The following is a 17,865-nucleotide window of genomic DNA, read 5'->3' as shown; positions in this document are numbered from 1 at the left end:
ACTTTTGCCCCACGAAAAGCACTGCGGGGGGGGGGGGAGTGAGGCACAGATTACAAGACTCACCCAGGAGTGCGTCCCAGAAGATGCAGATCTTTTTCACATCAGAAAAGTTTGAAGCTATGCTTAAAGGCTACAGGGTGGGGAACATATTTTGGTTAAAATGGGACCAAACTTGAGCTTGTGGGTCCTCCTGTACTTTGAGCACATGTCCAATACTTTTCCAAAACTCAGAAATAAAAGTGTGTGTGTGTGTCAGTCATAGCTGCCAAGTTATCCCTTTTTTAAAGGGATTTTCCATTATGCTGAATAGGCTTCCTCACGAGAAAAGGGAAAACTTGGCAGCTATGAGTGTCAGTCAAACTATCTGCAGTGAAGTATCAAGCAAAAAGATATTTCACAGCTTTCAGGAGATTTTCAGGTGCAGGTCCCACTGAGGTAAATGGGTATGAGTGGTATTTGTGTTTTCTAGTCACATTAATTGAAATACTGCATTGAAGGTTATATTACTGCAGTACATTATATATGTGAGGCTGCTTCTGAAGGCAGTTTAGAAACTGCAGCTGGTGCAGAATTCAGCAGTCAGGTCACTCGCCAGGGCAAGATAGTTTGAGCATGATACACCAATCCTGTCCCAACTGCACTGGCTGCCAATTAGTTTCTGGGCCCAATTCTAAGTGCTGTTTTTGACTTATAAAGCCTTAAATGGCTCAGGACTGCGATAGCTCAGAGGCTGCCGCTCTCCATATGAACCAACCTGGACCCTGAGATCATCTTCTGAGCCCTTCTTCATGTACTTCCTCTGTGTGAGGTCCAGAGGGCGGCAACATGAGAATGGGCCTTTTCTGCAGTGGCTCCTCATTTATGGAATGCTCTCTCCAGGGAGGTTTAGCTAGAGCAGGCATCCCCAAACTGCGGCCCTCCAGATGTTTTGGCCTACAACTCCCATGATCCCTAGCTAACAGGACCAGTGGTCGGGGAAGATGGGAACTGTAGTCCAAAACATCTGGAGGGCCGAGGTTTGGGGGTGCCTGAGCTAGAGCCTTCATTACATATCTTTAAGTGCCAGGCAAAAACATCCTCTTCTCCCAGGCCTTCTATGGCCTTTAAAACTGGGGTGGGGGGTATTGCTTTTGCTCATTACTATGGTATGTATTTTTGTGTTATTATATTGTAAACCACCCCATGACCCTTGAATGAAAGGTGTTAGAGAGATGAACTGGTGCTTGATAACATTCAGCCTAAGGCTCCCACTTGGATGCCTGTGTTGGAGAATGGAAGGCAAACTTTCATAAAATGAATCAATCAGACCTGTATATTTCTGAGATCATGTATTCATCTACCCTGTCTGGTAAGAGCCCTCCAGGTAGGGGCGGACTTTGCTACTATTGGTGCCCTGAGCTGGGCCAAATGTTGGTGCATCCAACCTTTGTGCCATGCCGGTCTTTGGGAAGGCTGTGCAAGGCTCTGGCAGGGTCCTAGAGCCCTCTCTTCTCCTTCCCAGTGCTTCCACCCCCCTTAGAAAAAGAGATGCTGGAACTCACCATGAACACCACCCATGTTCTCTTATAATGGCAATAACGCCCACCCGAGAGGTCCCAGAATGGAGTTCCAATGAGTTCCAGGTGAAAAAAATCCCTGCTTCTTCCCAAAGCTGAACAAGCACTAGCTAGTTTTTGGAGAGAAGAAGGGAGAACTCTTAAGACCCTCTCAGAGCCCTCACACTTCCTTCCACTCAGCACCCAGTGTGGGGAAACTGGTCACACTGCTCCAGGGTTTCAAGAGACTTGGGGTGAGTCTTGGTGCTACCGTGTTTCCCACATTTTAAGACACCGTCTTATTGCTTTTTTTTCTCAAAAAACCACAGGGTGGCTTATTTTTGGTGGCATGTCTTATTTTTTTACGGTATTACGGTTATTACAGCACCTTATGGTCTTCTCGGCCGGGCCAGGCTGCTGTCTCGGGGCACTGCTGGGCACTGCGTGCCATGCTGCTGGGTTGTCTGAGCGCTGCTGGGCGCTTTGAGCAGCTGGGCGCTCCGCGCGCTCCAGCAGCCGTTTCCGGATGGCGGGGTGGCGGCGGCCGGGTGGAGGCGAGGCCGCTGGCTCTGCCGCTCGGCTCCGGGGCTGCTGGGCGCTCCGCTCGTGCCAGCAGCCATTTCCGGGCGGTGGGACGGCGGTAGCCGGGTGGAGGCGAGGCCGCTGGCTCTGGTGCTTGGCTCCGGGGCTGCTTGGCGCTCCGCGCGCTCCAGCAGCCATTTCCGGGCGGCGGGACGGCAGCGGCCAGGTGGAGGCGAGGCCGCTGGCTCTGGCGCTCAGCTCCGGGGCTGCCGGGCGCTCCGCGCGTTCCAGCAGCCATTTCCGGGCGGCGGGATGGCAGCGGCCGGGGGGAGGCGAGGCCGCTGGCTCCGGTGCTTCTGGGTGCTCCGAGCTGCTGGGCTAGAAACTACAGTTCACAGAACGCTGTGCACGGTGGAGCTAAGGCTGTTTACACGCCAACACCCCGCCCCCTCCAGCTCTTCCCGCGCTGCATCTTCTCTCTCTGCCCATGCGGGGGCGGGGCGGCGGGAGTGCGAACGATCTCATGCGCCTTGGAGGTGCGGGTGGAGGACGCTGAAGGCGACGCGGCTATTGGTGGCTCGTGCACTCCGTGGGGGGAAGGGAGCGCGCGCCGCCTGGCCGGCCGCGTCTTGTTACCGGCCGCGTCTTGTTACTGGCGATGCCGCGCGCTCCGGGCTGCGGGCTGGTAGGCTTCCTCGGCCGGTCCAAGCAGAGTCACGACCGCTGGCTCGGCGCTCGGTGTTGCAGCCACCGCCGGGAGGCTTTAGAGTAAATGCCCTGAGCAGCATGAATTAATGCTACTGGCAATCAAGCAAGGGAGGGGAACTTTTTTTGGCTTGACAGACCCGATCGTTCTTCCCACCCCACACAGTGTTTGCAAAGCAACAGCGGCCCGGCCGCTAGCTCAGCACTCCGCCTGTGCTGCTGCTATGTCTTATTTTCGGGGTATGTCTTATCTTTCGCAAATGCTTAAATTTGCTGCCCTGGCTTACTTTATGACTACGTATTAAAAAAGGGGAAACACGGTACCTACTTCTTGTGCCATACAATGTTTTATTGGTTTGAGACATGTTGGATTGGCCTGACAGGCAAACATGAAGCCCTGGGAAATGCAAACTCTCTTAAGAATGATGACTCTTCTCCCTGATGTAACATCAGTACTTTAATAGAAAATGGGGGTGGGGGGACTGCCCCTTTATTATGCCATACAATTTTGCTTTAATGCTTTAGAATTAGTTTGCAGCTATTGCTATGATGAATGTGCTACCGAGATAGGCTTGATATAGTCCAAGTGGGAATAAGAATCTCAGGCACACTATATTAAACACACACTGTGGGAATTTTAAGCAACTTTGAGGGCACCCTTACACAAAGTCCACTGACATATTCAAACTGGAGATGCTTTATAAATAATTAACTTTAAAAAAAAAATGAAAGTATGTGCCCTTAGCTGGGACTATCTTTTAATGTGCCGAAGGTCTGATAATGTGTGGGTGTTATTTGGTTTTATGGATCACCGTTGGTTTTCTTGTGATTTCATTGTCCATCTGTACTTTGTAACACGCGTCGGGTCCATTAAGTCTGGGGGACAATAGGCCATAAATTAATCTAGGTGAATAACTAAAACAAAACAGAATTCCTCATTTTGCCTCCAAACTTCAGCTTACCCGCCGCCACCCCGATCATATCCCTGAAAGTCAGAAAAGCTTCAGAAATGCTAGTCTCAAGTTCCTCAATCTTCAGAGGAGGCCATTCATATAAATTTAGTAAAGACAGTAATGTGTGAATCTGATACCACCCTGACCCCACTCCACCTTCAAAAGCAACTCAGCAATCTTAAACAGTAAAATTCAAACAAAAAAAGACACCTCTGCGGCTGCCAAACAGATAGATAGCCTATGCCTGAACTCAATTTACAAAACAGGGACATCACTGTATGTTAGCCACTTTAATAGATTCAAGTTTATTTTCAGAATATACATCTACCATCAGCGGTCTGCAGAGTGGAAGCAGGACTGAATAATGCTGACTGAGAAAAGTCACCAGAGAGACGAATATAAAGGAAGCCAATTAACCCTTTCTAGCTTTGTTTTTTTTAAGCCCAGCAAATTCCCTTAACATTCCTCCAAAAGGGGGGGGGGGAGTCTAGCGTAACACACTACCATCTTGACCATTAAAACTTTTTTGGACCTGAATATGCACTATGTATTGTGTGGCAATCGGACTACGTGTGTGTGTGTGTGTGTGTGCGTGTGTGTGTATGCACACACAAACGCACGCTTAAATTTAATCCCATTACACAAGATGAAACTATGCAGGTTGCATGTGGGCGTTCGAACTACCTAGCTATTGTCAGGAAAAGCAGGAAAGTACCTGAGATGTCTGGCCCTTGGTGGGGTGGGGGGGTGGGGTGGGAAAGTGTTGCTAGAACAGTAACAAGCTGCAAGCAATCTATGAATCTAGAAATGGCAGTAAATAGGATTGCTTTCAGTTTATGAGCTGGTAAGCCTCTTTCCGAGAGTAGCTCATGGTGACTGACAGTTAAAGCAGCGCTTGTGCTACATGCCAAGCGGCACAAGGCCATGAAGACTGATGGCACTAGAAGGAGCTGAGGGGGAGCAGCAAATGCTTGCCTGATGAAGCCAGCTAGAGGGAAGATGAGCAAGCAAGAGATTTGGGGGGGGGGCAATCAGCTTTAGCTGAGTTTCCTACGTTGCAGGGAGTTGCACTAGAAAGATGACACTTCCAGCTCTATGATTCTGTTTTTTCTGCTTCAACAATATTTCATGATGTTCCTATCCTTTTATGTGATTGAATTTTGTATAAACTATATGTTCTGTTTACAAACAGAACATTTTAAAAGCTCCCCTTCTACCAGTAGGATAGAGTGGGGGGGGGGCACAAGAAGGAAACAGTGTTGGGTGGGGGCCACTGTCAGGAAAAAGGTTGGGAAACACTGGTGTAGACAATATGGTGCTAGGTAGATCAATTGTCTGACTCAGTATAAGGCAGTTTCCTAGGTTCAAGGAGTTAGCTTTAAAGCTCTTTGGGTCCAATTTTATTTTATGTTGTTTATTTTTCCCACCATTCAACATAAAGGCCCAGGGTGGGCTACAACAGTATAAAAATACAATTTTAAAATAATTTACAACCCATTTTCAATCAGAAGAATAGGGTAGGTATGCATGTGCATTTTCAACATGTGGCAAAAGCTTCACAGGGAAGTGGCATGGGATTTCTGTTAAACTCCTTATCAGTAAGACCAGTGTCTCATATGCAACAGCGAGGCGCGACCACAAACCTGGTAAGAACCTGCTAAGCGGCTTGAATGTTAAAGTGAAAAACAACTCCACATAAGGTACAAGGAAGCTTCTGATGTGTGCAGTAAAAATGGATGGAGTAACTTGTCTTTCAGGGACTGTGGTTGGCTGAGAGATGCTGATGTGCTAGGATGGCAGAAGACATATTTTGCCTATATAATGTGTGTCCTAATGCAAATGTTCTCACAGACTCTTTGAGCTCTGCCCTGCAATGCATTACTGGATAAAGTATGACTGGTTGGGAAATTGGTGTGAGCCTAGTACTTTAAACCCCCAGGGGGAATTTCCCCCACAGAAGGTGCCAGACCCACCTCTGTGAGGAGTGCATTGTACAGCTTCTTCTCAGGGAGTAGAATATATTGAGTCAGCCCTGCCTACAGGCTTATGTCCACCCTAAGCAACCTCGTAACTATCAGCCCAATAAAACTTTGCTGCCTCTCTTCTATTCCATGTCCAGAGACTGGCTGGGTTGATAGCTGAGCCTTTCTTCAACACTGAGGAGAGAGGAAATGTCCTCTATTGCACTTGAGGGCAGCAGGCTAACTCAGAGGGTGCAACGCAGGGCATGTGGTCACACAGCTACATCCTGCAACAACTCACAGCAGCTCCCTGCCCTGATGTGGTCACTTCACTCTATCCAGTGGTAGGAACCGGCCCTGGTAACAAACTTTGTATTAAAAAGGTAAAGGGGCCCCTGACCATCAGGTCCAGTCGTGTCCGACTCTGGGGTTGCGGCACTCATCTCGCTCTATAGGCCAAGGGAGCCAGCATTTGTCCACAGACAGCTTCCGGGTCATGTGGCCAGCATGACAAAGCTGCTTCTGGTGAACCAGAGCAGCACACAGAAACGCCGTTTACCTTCCCACTGGAGCGATACCTATTTATCTACTTGCACTTTGATGTGCTTTCAAACTGCTAGGTGGCAGGAGCTCACCCCATTGCAGGGATTCGAACCGCCGACCTTCTGATCAGCAAGCCCTAGACTCTGTGGTTTAACCCACAGCGCCACCTGGGTCCCTTAAACTTTGTATTAGTTATTAGCAAATAGTGACTCTATTATGGATCCCCAGTACAGTGGTACCTCGCAAGACGAATGCCTGCAAGATGAATTTTTTGCAATACGAATGCGTCTTGCGATCTGATGGTGACTCGCAAGACGAATTTGTTTTGTGAAAAAATTGTCTTGTGAATCGCAGTTTCCCATAGGAATGCATTGAAATTTAATTAATGCGTACCTATGGGCAAAAAAAAAGAAATTTCAATGCATTCCTGTGGGAATTCGCAAGATGAATTTTTCGCAAAACGAATTGACTCGTGGAACGAATTAAATTCTTCTTGCGAGGCACCACTGTGTAATGAAACATGTACATATTAAAGCGACACATGGGCCCACACAGGCCATCCCTGGCACCCACAGGGTGTCCTCTACTCAATGAAAATAGGCCTGTGCTCATTTGCAGGATGTGCAAGTGGTGGCCATAGCAGCTTTGCAAATGTACCCACAGACCCCAAAAGGTTGGCGATCCCTGGATCACACTGAGAGAAATCCATCTGATTTCAAGTGTGCTCAGCAGCAATAGCTTCTCACCTACCTTCTGGTTCCTGTTGGCCCAACGTGAGAGGCCGCTCTGATAATAGAAGCTGAAAGGATTTTTTCCTGTTCCCAGGCATCACTTGAAGGAAGATCCTGAAGAGAGCCACAGCTTGAATAGTTAGCAGAGCTTTTCATGTACTAACTGAAAATGTACTGTCTCAGTCTCGTGGCATTTGGCCAGAAAGCAGCAGGGTTCTAAATCAGCAACAATGAGAGTAAACTTCTCTTTTCAGTTTGGGCAGGGATGTCAAAATGTAAGCAGTTCTCCAGGATAAGGCAGATAATTTCAGTGGCATATGTCTTGGCTAATTCCGATCTCTCAAAATACCACTTGCATTTATGAGGCATTATTTGTAGAAATCTAACCTCTCAAGGACGTCAACCCAGGGAAACAGACGGCTTGCAACTGCATGTTTAATCCTCAAATCAAATAACAGAATCAGCACTTCAGAACGACTGCTTATATAGACACTTTTGTCAGGCAACGTGGCTTATAGCTGTCCATCTTGTGAAACCGGGCCCAAGCGAGTGTGTTGATGTGCAGCCAAAGAGCAAATTTGAAAAGCAATTGGCTTCAAAGTATGACTCATGCATTTCCTATCAGAGCCCAGGCGAAATCATTTTGCCAAACCTCTCCAGTGTGAGCACAGCACACAGCTACCAGCTCATTGACTATTCCCCTTAATTGATTCTGAAACAATATGGAATATGCAAACACACAAAAGACTCCAGTGGAAACATGGGCGTAGGCAGGGGGCAGGAGGGGGCAATTGCCCCCCCTAGAAGCAGGGCCGCTGACCAGCCTGCCGTCTCCCTTCTCCCTGGCTGGCTGTGGAGCGGGCGGAGGGAAAGTCAGGCAACCGCTTTGCACGGCTCTGGGGCTTTCCCTCCACCTGCCCCAGCGATTGCAGAGGGGGAGGAGGGGATCGGAGCAGCCCGATTTCTGGCTGATCCTGGCTCCCCCTCGCCCCTGCCAATTGCGGAGGGGGAGAAGGGAGTCGGAGCAGCCCGATTTCAGGCTGATCCTGGCTCCCCCTCGCCCCTGCCGATCGCGGAGGGGGAGGAGGGAGTCGGAGCAGCCCGATTTCGGGCTGATCCTGGCTCCCCCTCGCGCCTGCCGATCGCGGAGGGGGAGGAGGGAGTCGGAGCAGCCCGAAATCGGACTGATCCTGGCTCCCCCTCGCATCTGCCGATCACGGAGGGGGAGGAAGGAAAGCTGGCAAGGGAAAAGGGAGCTTTCCTTGCCCCGCTGTGGCCCCGACCCCCACCCCTTGGCCCGCCCCTTGCCCCCCCTGAGTGAAAAAGAAGGTGCCAAGTCCCCCTGTTGCAGATAGCTTGCTAATCCATATCCTCCAACTGTTGAGGTTCATTGCAAATGGTTGATAAGATCAGCAGGTTAGTTACAAAGGTAGAGAGGCAAGGTGCATGACACAAAGCTCCATTCTCCAGCAGAAGGGTATGCTCAGGGAGCTCAGGAGGAAGAGCTGAAGGGCACCACCGCCTTGTAGCTTCTTCACTCTGCCTAATAGTAGGACTGGCCGTGATGCTATGGTATAAACAGACCAGATGACCCTATGCACCAAAACTAAGACCTGACTTACCTAACCCTCAAGAGCTACTGTGGCTGCCTTGCCATACCTTCCGATTTATGCATGGTTTTCATGTTGTCGTTTCCTGAAAAGGGGCAAATAAAGCAGAAAGAAAAGTTTCAATGTAGCTAAGAAAGAGAATCATCTTTGCAAGTGCCAGGAAAAATAAGCCATGAAAGGAAATGCACTTAACTAGTGTGCTTATGAAACAAAGATGACACACCAAATAAAAAGTCTGAATTTGTTTGAAGAGCTTATGGGGAGTGTGTGTGTGGTGGTGTTTTTTAATCCCCGGTACTATTGAAACGAGCCCCTCGTCTCAAGTACTTTTCACATACCAGAGTGGTGAATTTCCACAAAGCCTGCACTGATGTTATGCATTTTCCTCCCAAGTGAAATGCTCTTCAGTAAGTAAACATGAGTATTAGATTGTGCTGTAGCTGGAGACAATGAGAAAACCCTCCATTTCAAAATACATCAGTAAGTAAATCATTTTTAAAAGCTTTGGATAATACTGAAGGGTTGAATCTCTCAAACCTGGGAACAGGGCCGGCGTGGTTTCCTTCTTTGCTTCTCATTTGCCTATTGTGCTTGATGGTACAAAACAAGTTATATATCATATTACAATTGTGTTGCATATAATGTAGCAGGCAACCTTCAAGAATTGCCCATAATTGTAAAGGCCATGTTCAGCATTTTGGTACAAAATTCCATTTGGAACACTTCGGAATGCATTTTATTTCTAGATCATTCAAACCACTCAGTGGCATAGCTGTCAAGTTTTCCCTTTTCTCGCGAGGAAGCCTATTCAGCATAAGGGAATTTCCCTTTAAAAAAAGGGGGAGAACTTGACAGCTATGCTCAGTGGTCCCTGCAATTGTTAATGGTCAGTGGCCAGGGGTGATGGGAGTTGTAGTCCGGCAGTATCTCAAGGACCACAAGCTCCTCAGCCCCGCTTTATAGCATAGTAGCTGCAACAGTTTGGTTGTTTTCACATTGTCCACTTCCGATTGCAAGGACCTCTCTGTGTTCCCTATTGAGCTCTGTAAGATATCACATACACTGATGGTGTGGCAATAATAATAATAACAGCAACAACAAACCAGTATTTGTCAACGTAGGGCATATACTCAGTATGAAATTACTGAATGAAACATGTGACAAAGAGGCCATATATACAATGCAAACCGACTTAGCATGAGGCAGAACTGATTGACCTGCAGTGCTAATGTGACCTTGTCTCTATTACCCTACTGGATATCCAGCTTATGGCAAGCATAACTAGACTCCACTGGACAAAACAAAAGCAAAAAACCACCCAGCTTGAAAAATTTAAAATTAAAGGTTTTAGCACAAAAGATAAAATATTAACAAACCTGTGCACAGGCAAACGCAGAAGTCTAAAAGGCAGTATCTTCCGACTTCCCTAAATAAATAAATAAAACAGGTGTGTGATTTATTACCTATGCCAAGAAGTCATACATTGAATGGTTTAAAAAAGCAAACCAATTTTGCCATGTGGGGATTTATGAGTGCAAGAACATTTTATGGCATATCCAGATCAGTTTCTCATAGGGCAAATGTTTTCTTGTGTGGAAAACAAGGAGATGGATGTCTGTTTAATTCTAAGGATACCTCCACAATACACACACACACACACACACACACACACACACACACACACACACATACCCCAAAGGAGAAAATTCAGGGTGAAGTTATTTTTAAAGCCCTTGAGTTGCAGGATCCAAGCCAGGGGCAGGGTCTCTTATTAAAACTGTTAACATTCTAAATACCTTCCCAAATTAAAGAAGAAAGAAAGACTAGTCATTTTAACCATGATGAGCTCTAGTTCCCAAACTAGATGCAACACACCAGTCTTCCCTATTTTATTTTATTTTTTGGACACTAAGTCCCATTAGCTACGGCCCTTCAACATCTGGAGGGCACCAGGTTACAGAAGGCTGTAATACACCATGGTTGTGTGTACCATTAAAATAAAATGAAAAGCAGAATCGGATGCTTCCACTTTCAGGAGAGGAATGACAGGGGTGGGGATGCTTACCTATTTCCCCAGCTGCTTTTCTCCTCATAGGAAGGGATGATGGGAGTTGTAGTTCAGCAATGTCTAGGGGATCAAATGTTCTCAATCCCTGCTCTAATTTATTAAATGTTTCATTGAATTGGTAATATTCTAGGGGGTGGAGGTTGTAACCACATTTATTATTCAAGCCGCATGGTGTTTTATTTCATTGCATTGCTAGAAATATTGATATAATCCTTATTCCCACTATCTTAATATTGCTCACAGATTTCGGCTGCAGCCTTTTAACACTTACCTGGAAGAACGTCTCACTGAACCAGAAGGTGCTTTACTTCAAGTAGACATTAATAGGACCACACTGTTCAGGTGCTGGATACTGTACCCTGGAAGTAGCCTCTCAGCTGTAAGTAAAATAAAATAAAAAACAAATCCAAAAGAGTTAAATGCACTTCGGCAGAAAATTGTTGAGTGGGTTTAACTTACAACGATAAACAATAAATAATATAGTCTCTCTCTGAGCACTACAGGGGCACGTGCATTCTCTTCCATTGATTTTATCACTTCATCACACACTGCAAATCTGAGTCAACATGAGTGGCAAGTCTCTGAGGTAAAAAACGAACAAGTCAAGGCCATGGAAGCAGATCACATGCTTAGGAATTTGTCTATTGTAACCATAATGAGGTGGCCTATTGTCTCCAAGGAGACAATTCAGATATACAATGTGCCCAGTAAGGAGGTAGTGGATGTCTCTTTTTCTCCCCATCCCCCCGCCCCTGCCACATCCTCTTAGAGTAAAACGTAAGTTGAAGAGGTGAGGAACATTTTAGAGAGGCAGGTAGAATGATACATGCAGATACCACGGGCATCAGGGCACCCACCAGCACTTCCTATGGCACCCACAGAAAGCCTCTCTCTTTTTAAAAATGCATTTTTATACACATCATACAATATTCATCATTTATCTCTTGTCCTTGGGCTTCCCAATCCATCTCTCCATGGCATTCTAGATAGTCTTTTGTCAGCTGCATATTCTATTATTCCACCCATTTTCATCTCAAATCTTCCTTTATTTAGTGTTCTCTGCTGCTCATATGTTCATTCCTACTTGTAGGTTAAATTGACTACTCTACCCTCTAAGATAAAAGGGATCCAGGTGGTGCTGTGGGTTAAACCACAGAGTCTAGATCAGAAGGTCGGTGGTTCGAATCCCCGCGACGGGGTGAGCTCCCGTTGCTCGGTCCCAGCTCCTGCCAACCTAGCAGTTCGAAAGCACGTCAAAGTGCAAGTAGATAAATAGGGACCACTCCGGCGGGAAGGTAAACGGCATTTCCGTGCGCTGCTCTGGTTCGCCAGAAGCAGCTTTGTCATGCTGACCACATGACCCGGAAGCTGTCTGCGGACAAACGCTGGCTCCCTCGGCCTATAGAGCGAGATGAGCGCCGCAACCCCAGAATCGGACACGACTGGACCTGATGGTCAGGGGCCCCTTTACCTTTACCTCTACCCTCTAAGATACTCTTTGTAGAGCACCCACGGAAAGTCTCATTAAATATCCCCTCAAAAATCCACAGTGCAAGAGAGACAGCTTTTTCTCCCTCCTCGGTTCCTGTTTGCAGTGGCCTGGCCTATCAAACAGTGACCACACCCACTTAAAATACTCAAATTTCATTGGATGCCAGGAGTAGACAACCACCCACCTTCCTTTGTGTTCAGAACAGTGTGTTCGGAACAGAGGAGACCATTTCTCTCTGTGAGAGAACACAGTGTGGTGGTTGATGTTATTGTCTTTTTTTCACTGAGGAGTGCTGATGGGCATGTTATGCCATACAATGCATGGCAGCCATTTTGAGCTATGCCATGGTCTCATTGTCCATTATGCCACATCCCAATGACAACCATTTTGTGATTATATTATTATTATTATTATTATTATTATTATTATTATTATTACTACTACTACTACAGTCGTACCTCGGAAGTCAAATGGAATCCATTCCGGAAGTCCGTTCAACTTCCAAAAATGTTCGAAAACCAAATCGCAGCTTCTGATTGGCTGCAGGAAGCCACAAAAGCCCCATCGGACGTTCGGGTTCCAAAAGAACGTTCACAAACTGGAACAATCATGTCCGGTTTGTGGCATTTGGGAACAAAATGTCCGAGTTCCAGAGCATTCGGAATCCAAGGAACGTATGTTTTGTTTGTTGTTGTTGTTATACCACCCTTCACCTGTAGATCCCAGGGTGGATCACAACATAAAAATACAATGTATAAAAAATGACAAAATACACAATAAACATAAGAACAAAAACAAACCAATACTCCCCCCTCCCACAACACACTTAATTGCATGCAATTGCTTGGGACAGCTCAGTTGGTAGAGCATGAGACTCTTAATCCCAGGGTCATGAGTTCAAGCCCCATCTCGGGCAAAAAAATCCCGCGTTGCAGGCAGTTGGACTAGATGACCCTCGTGGTCCCTTCCAACTCTGTTTCTATGAATATCGGACGTTAATCTGCCAGAGCAATTTATCAAAATGTAAAATGTGCCCACTTTGATACAGCTACAATTTCAGAGATTGTCTAGTTTGGTAGAAAAGAAATACTCATTAATGAAACTACTTGTTATAACATTATGACAATCGCTAATGTGGCGCCCTCCAGACGTCATTGCACTGCAGTTCCCACCAGTCCCAGCCAGCATGACCAACGGGCATGGATGTTGGAAGTAGCAGTCCAACATTTGTCTAGCCCTGTACAAATACGCTTGAGGACATTTATTTACATTCCAGTACATAGATTGCGTAAAATAATTATCCTTAAAGCAGCCAAACGTCTGTGCATTTTCGGATATCCAGTTTCACTACTGACTTTATGCTCCGCTCAAGCACCACCACTAGTCCCAGTAAAATGAAACATCAGGCCAAATTTTCCTCTCAATTACACTTCTGCAACAGCATTTTAGTAGTCAAGGTTTTATTCCCACATAAATTCGATTTCATCGGCATTTGAAGAGAGCAACAGAGACAATGGCTGACTAGTTGATTTCAGATTTACATTCTCTAAATACAAGGGGCATATGGTCTGACTTGGAGGGGGATATCAAGTGCTCACCAAAGCCAGACACAGTTCATGAAGAGGAGTGCAAATAGCACATCAGTGGCTTGGTCACAGTCATTTAACATCTGCTACACTCATGTTAATTCAAGTTGGACATCACACGAAAGGAAAAGGGGGGGGAATCACATATGCAAACTAAGGCAACTGCTCAGGAAATGATGTTGCATGTGAGGCCGGAGTTTGACTGACACTGGAAACCCCACCACCACTTTTTTTAAAGGGGGAGTGTAACCTCTGTTGCATCTTCATTGGGTTGCACTGAACTTACAACCAGGATCCGCCCCCCCTCCCCCGTTTCAAAGGGAAAGTTTGGGGAGATCGGAAAGTGTCCCAAACACACACAAAAAGGCTTGCATACCTTTTCGTGCACTGTATATATACAGCCGCATCTGCTGTTTGGGTACTGTGGGGTGTGTGTGTGTTTGTGTGTGTGTGTGTGTGTTTATGTTAAAAAGGCAGCTTTCTCTGAACCCATCCCAACCAATCATGGATCACAGAGCAACGCAATGACATCATAGCAACATTCGGCAACTCAGATTAGTCTGTATACAATGAGATCACAAAGACAAATCAGAGTGCTGACATTGTCCTAATTCCAAATGGCACTACAGTGGTACCTCATGTTACGTCCGCTGCGGGTTACGTCTTTTCAGGTTACGGACATGCTGAACCTGGAAGTCCCGAAATGGGTTACTTCCGGGTTTGGCAGACGCGCAGAAACACTAAATTGCGCTTTGCGCATGCGCAGCTTCAGGATGCGGCCTTTTCATGTTGCGAATGGGCCTCCGGAACAGATCCCGTCTGCAACCAGAGGTACCACTGTATGTTGTAATGTAGGACATTGGGAAGAGGGAAGCCTGCCCTAAAAGAGACTGAAAGCATCTAGTTGCTTAGCGTGAATTGTGGCAGCAGGGTCACCTGGTGGATTGGGGAGAGGACTCTGAATGACCTCACTCCAGCGTCCTCCCTCTTTTGCTGCCACCCTCACCTTTTATAGTAGTAAGTCCATTGTTTGATATTATTCATGAGCTTCTGGATGCATCACTGATCGTAGTAGTGTGAACTGCTTTGAGAACCATTATACAAATGCTAGTCAAGACTCGCTTTATATCCATTTCTAATTTAATTTCCATCAAGAAAAATCGTAACAGTTGGATGTCCAAATTCTTGCATATGCTGTCGGGGGGGGGGGGTAGATGTTGCTGGATGTGCAACGCTGTAGTTTTGTGCCCAAAGCCTGCAAAGAGCACCAGGGGGAACTGACAAGGGAACACAGCAAAAACCACCCCAACCCTCTCTCTATAGCTAGTGCTGAAAAATCTCCCCTCACAGTAAAAGTGAAAATGAAAAGGGATTTAAAACACCATGACAGTTTCACCTTTAGACTGAAGGCATTTCTCCCAATGCAAACTTATCAGTTTCATCTTTTCTCTGAGTGAGGAGACCTCGCAAGGGCACAGTGCTTACCTAGGTTCCATTCCCTTTGGAAGGAGGTCGCCAGAGGCTGACTGTCATTTTGTCATATTCAGCTGATTTACAAATATGCAGGTTGAGCATGAGCTGGAGGCTCAGCTTCAGCATTCTAACAAACAGCCGCTGCTCCCCTATCAGATCTCCAAGGAAAACAGCTGGCAATCTAAGCATCTAACAGAGGGGCGGGGACCCTCTGGACAAATGTGGCTCTGCAGGCTTCTCCATCTGGTTCTTCAGACTCTGCCCACACTGTCTCCCTAGGCTGCAGCCTTCACTGGCCCTGCTCTGTGCCCTGAGTGCTTCAAAGAACCATGAAATTGTAGAGTTGGAAAGGACCCCAAGGGGCATCCAGCCCAAGTCCCTGCAATGCAGGAATCTTTTGTCCAATGCGGGGCTCGAACCCATGACACTGAGGTTAAGTCTCCTGCTTTACCAGCTGATCTATCCCAGTAGTGGAATGTGTTCCTGAAGTTCAATAATGCCTCTGGCTTTCCTGGATGGAGCATTGGGGTGGGATGCAGAAACTAGCCTACTGTACAAATGTAACATTTACATATGTTGCTCCGCCCACATTTCATTCTGGCCCCACCCACCACTAGCATGTGGCCTTCCAAATGTTGAGAAGGGAATGTGGTCCTTTGGCCGGAAAAGTTTCCCCAAACCTTTGCTAAGAGAACACAACCTCAGCTCTCTGTCTTTCCCTTTCTTTAACCCTGTCTGACTCCAAGTGTTTACGCAGACACAATGCTTCCTTCTCCTGGCCAGAGGGCTGGCAAATCTCTGACTCTCACCAACCTTCCTTGGACCATTTTATTCATGGAAAACACCTGCTGAATATTTCAGGCTATTGGACGCTCTTCTGTCAAGTCCCAGGCTCTCACCCACTATTACCCCCAGGCCAACCTACGCTGAAAACCCACTCACAGAGACCTGATAGGAAACACAAATCAACATAATTTTCTGAGTTCAAGCAAAACATTGTGCTTTAGTTAGTTCTCAGTGCAAAGATGAAACCAAGTAACTTGAGGTGGAGAAGCCCCTTCACTGTCGAGGCAATATTTGACAAGGGGGTTCAATTTTTTTTTTCAGTTTCTCATCTATGGAAGGAAAAGGGCAAACTGGGATGGGAGAGCTTAATAACTGTGTCAGCAATGCAATGTGGGATTCACAGGAGGAAAACACAGCAACAGTACCATAGTGTGTTAACTTTTCCTGATTGTAATATTAAGGAATTCTGTATAACACGACACATTTCACATTTCATCATATTTTCTTCTGTCGGTGATTTAGGTAGAGCTGGCATCCATTCACACATTCACTCATTCATTCAGTTTGTTATGAATAATAATACGCTGGGAGACTTAAAACAGAAACAATAGATGCAGTAAGGGTACTTGGAAGCAGGGCTACAAGGCACTTGAAGCAGGTGAATACTTGGATACTTGAAGCTAATACTCTTTAAAGATATATGAATGCATGAGTACGTTATATACACAGAACCTTCATGAAGACTTGCATGACAAAGGTGTATAAAACTATGGTGTAAAGAAAGCAGAATATTTACTCCTTTCATAATACTAAAATAGGAGTCATCGGATGAAGCTAAATGGTGGGAGACCAGAGCTGATAAAAGGAAGCAACTTCTTCACATGGTGCATAGTTAAACTGTGGAATTTTCTACCATATCATGAAAATAACATACAAAAATGCATTATGAGAAACTGCTTGGGGGAAAAAATGTGTACTAGGATAAATTCTCACTAAAATGCTGAAGGATTTTCATGATGAATATGGTAATCACAAATTGCTGCAGAAATTTGAAGAACTGAATTTAAGATTGTAAAAATACAAAAGTGGGGGAATGGAAATGGGCAGATTCCCCCCCCCTCGCTATGTCTAAAGCCATTTTGCCATGCCCAATTACCTGTAGGGGTGAGTCAGCTCAGTACGGAGCTAGAAGGAGCAGAAAATGCAATAACTTGAGTTGTACTGGGCAGATCCATATAGAAGGGTCAATGCAGAGACAGAATAAATTTCAAACAGAGCTGTTTACACACTGTACATTGAAAATACATCCCCCAGGTCTGTGTGCACACCATACATTTGTGTATGGCACACAAAGCATAGTTATAGTGCAATTCCCCCTAAAAAAAAATTAAAAATCCTGGGAACAGTAGTTTCAGGGAGCTGGGAACTGGCATTCTTTGAGGGGTAAACTGCAGTTCCCAAGATTCTTTGGAGGTGGGAATGCGCTCTAAATGTGCTTTAAGTGTGTGGTGCATGTGCAACCAAGGAAGGGGAACTGGAATGAAGATACAGATGGGCAGGGGAATAGAGGTGTTGACAAGCTGGGAAGGGAACAGGTAGGCCGAGCAACAGAAGACAAGCAGGCATGCAGCGGGCAGGTGGGAACAAGACAGACTGGCTGATACCCAGGCAACGACACTTCCTTATCTGGTAACAACAGTCAGGTTGGGAACTTGAAAAGTATCCAGCATAGGGTCATATTTGAGCAACTTAATGCTTTTATGTAAAAAAATAAAAAAAATAAATCAAATTCAGTAATCTTGTTAGGATTGGTCAAATCCAGGCCAATCAAAAGGAGTAAAATCATATTTCCCTTAAGTAGCAACAATTTTTACTATAAGTTGGTCAACTCAATATACAC

At 46.0% G+C, this 17,865-nt stretch overlaps 1 long non-coding RNA gene across 3 annotated transcripts in view; it reads right to left on the bottom strand.

The window, feature by feature from the left end:
* LOC148687508 (uncharacterized) overlaps nt 1–17,865 on the bottom strand; it is a 103,387-nt gene that overhangs the window by 9,115 nt on the left and 76,407 nt on the right. For 2 of the 3 annotated variants that reach the window (XR_015946746.1, XR_015946747.1), the window contains exons 2-4: nt 10,900–11,005; nt 8,573–9,986; nt 6,970–7,064 (exon numbers count right to left, since the gene is read on the bottom strand). This is a non-coding gene — a long non-coding RNA (uncharacterized LOC148687508). Of the gene's footprint in view, nt 1–3,089; nt 3,639–6,969; nt 7,065–8,572; nt 9,987–10,899; nt 11,006–17,865 lie in introns of those variants that run through there. The other variant, XR_015946745.1, reaches the window with a different exon arrangement.

The sequence above is a fragment of the Zootoca vivipara genome, chromosome 1 (genome assembly GCF_965207765.1).
Source record: "Zootoca vivipara chromosome 1, rZooViv2.hap1.1, whole genome shotgun sequence".
NCBI lineage: Eukaryota > Metazoa > Chordata > Lepidosauria > Squamata > Lacertidae > Zootoca > Zootoca vivipara.
Note: the sequence above shows the minus strand (reverse complement) of the source record. Positions and strands in the feature narration are given on the sequence as shown.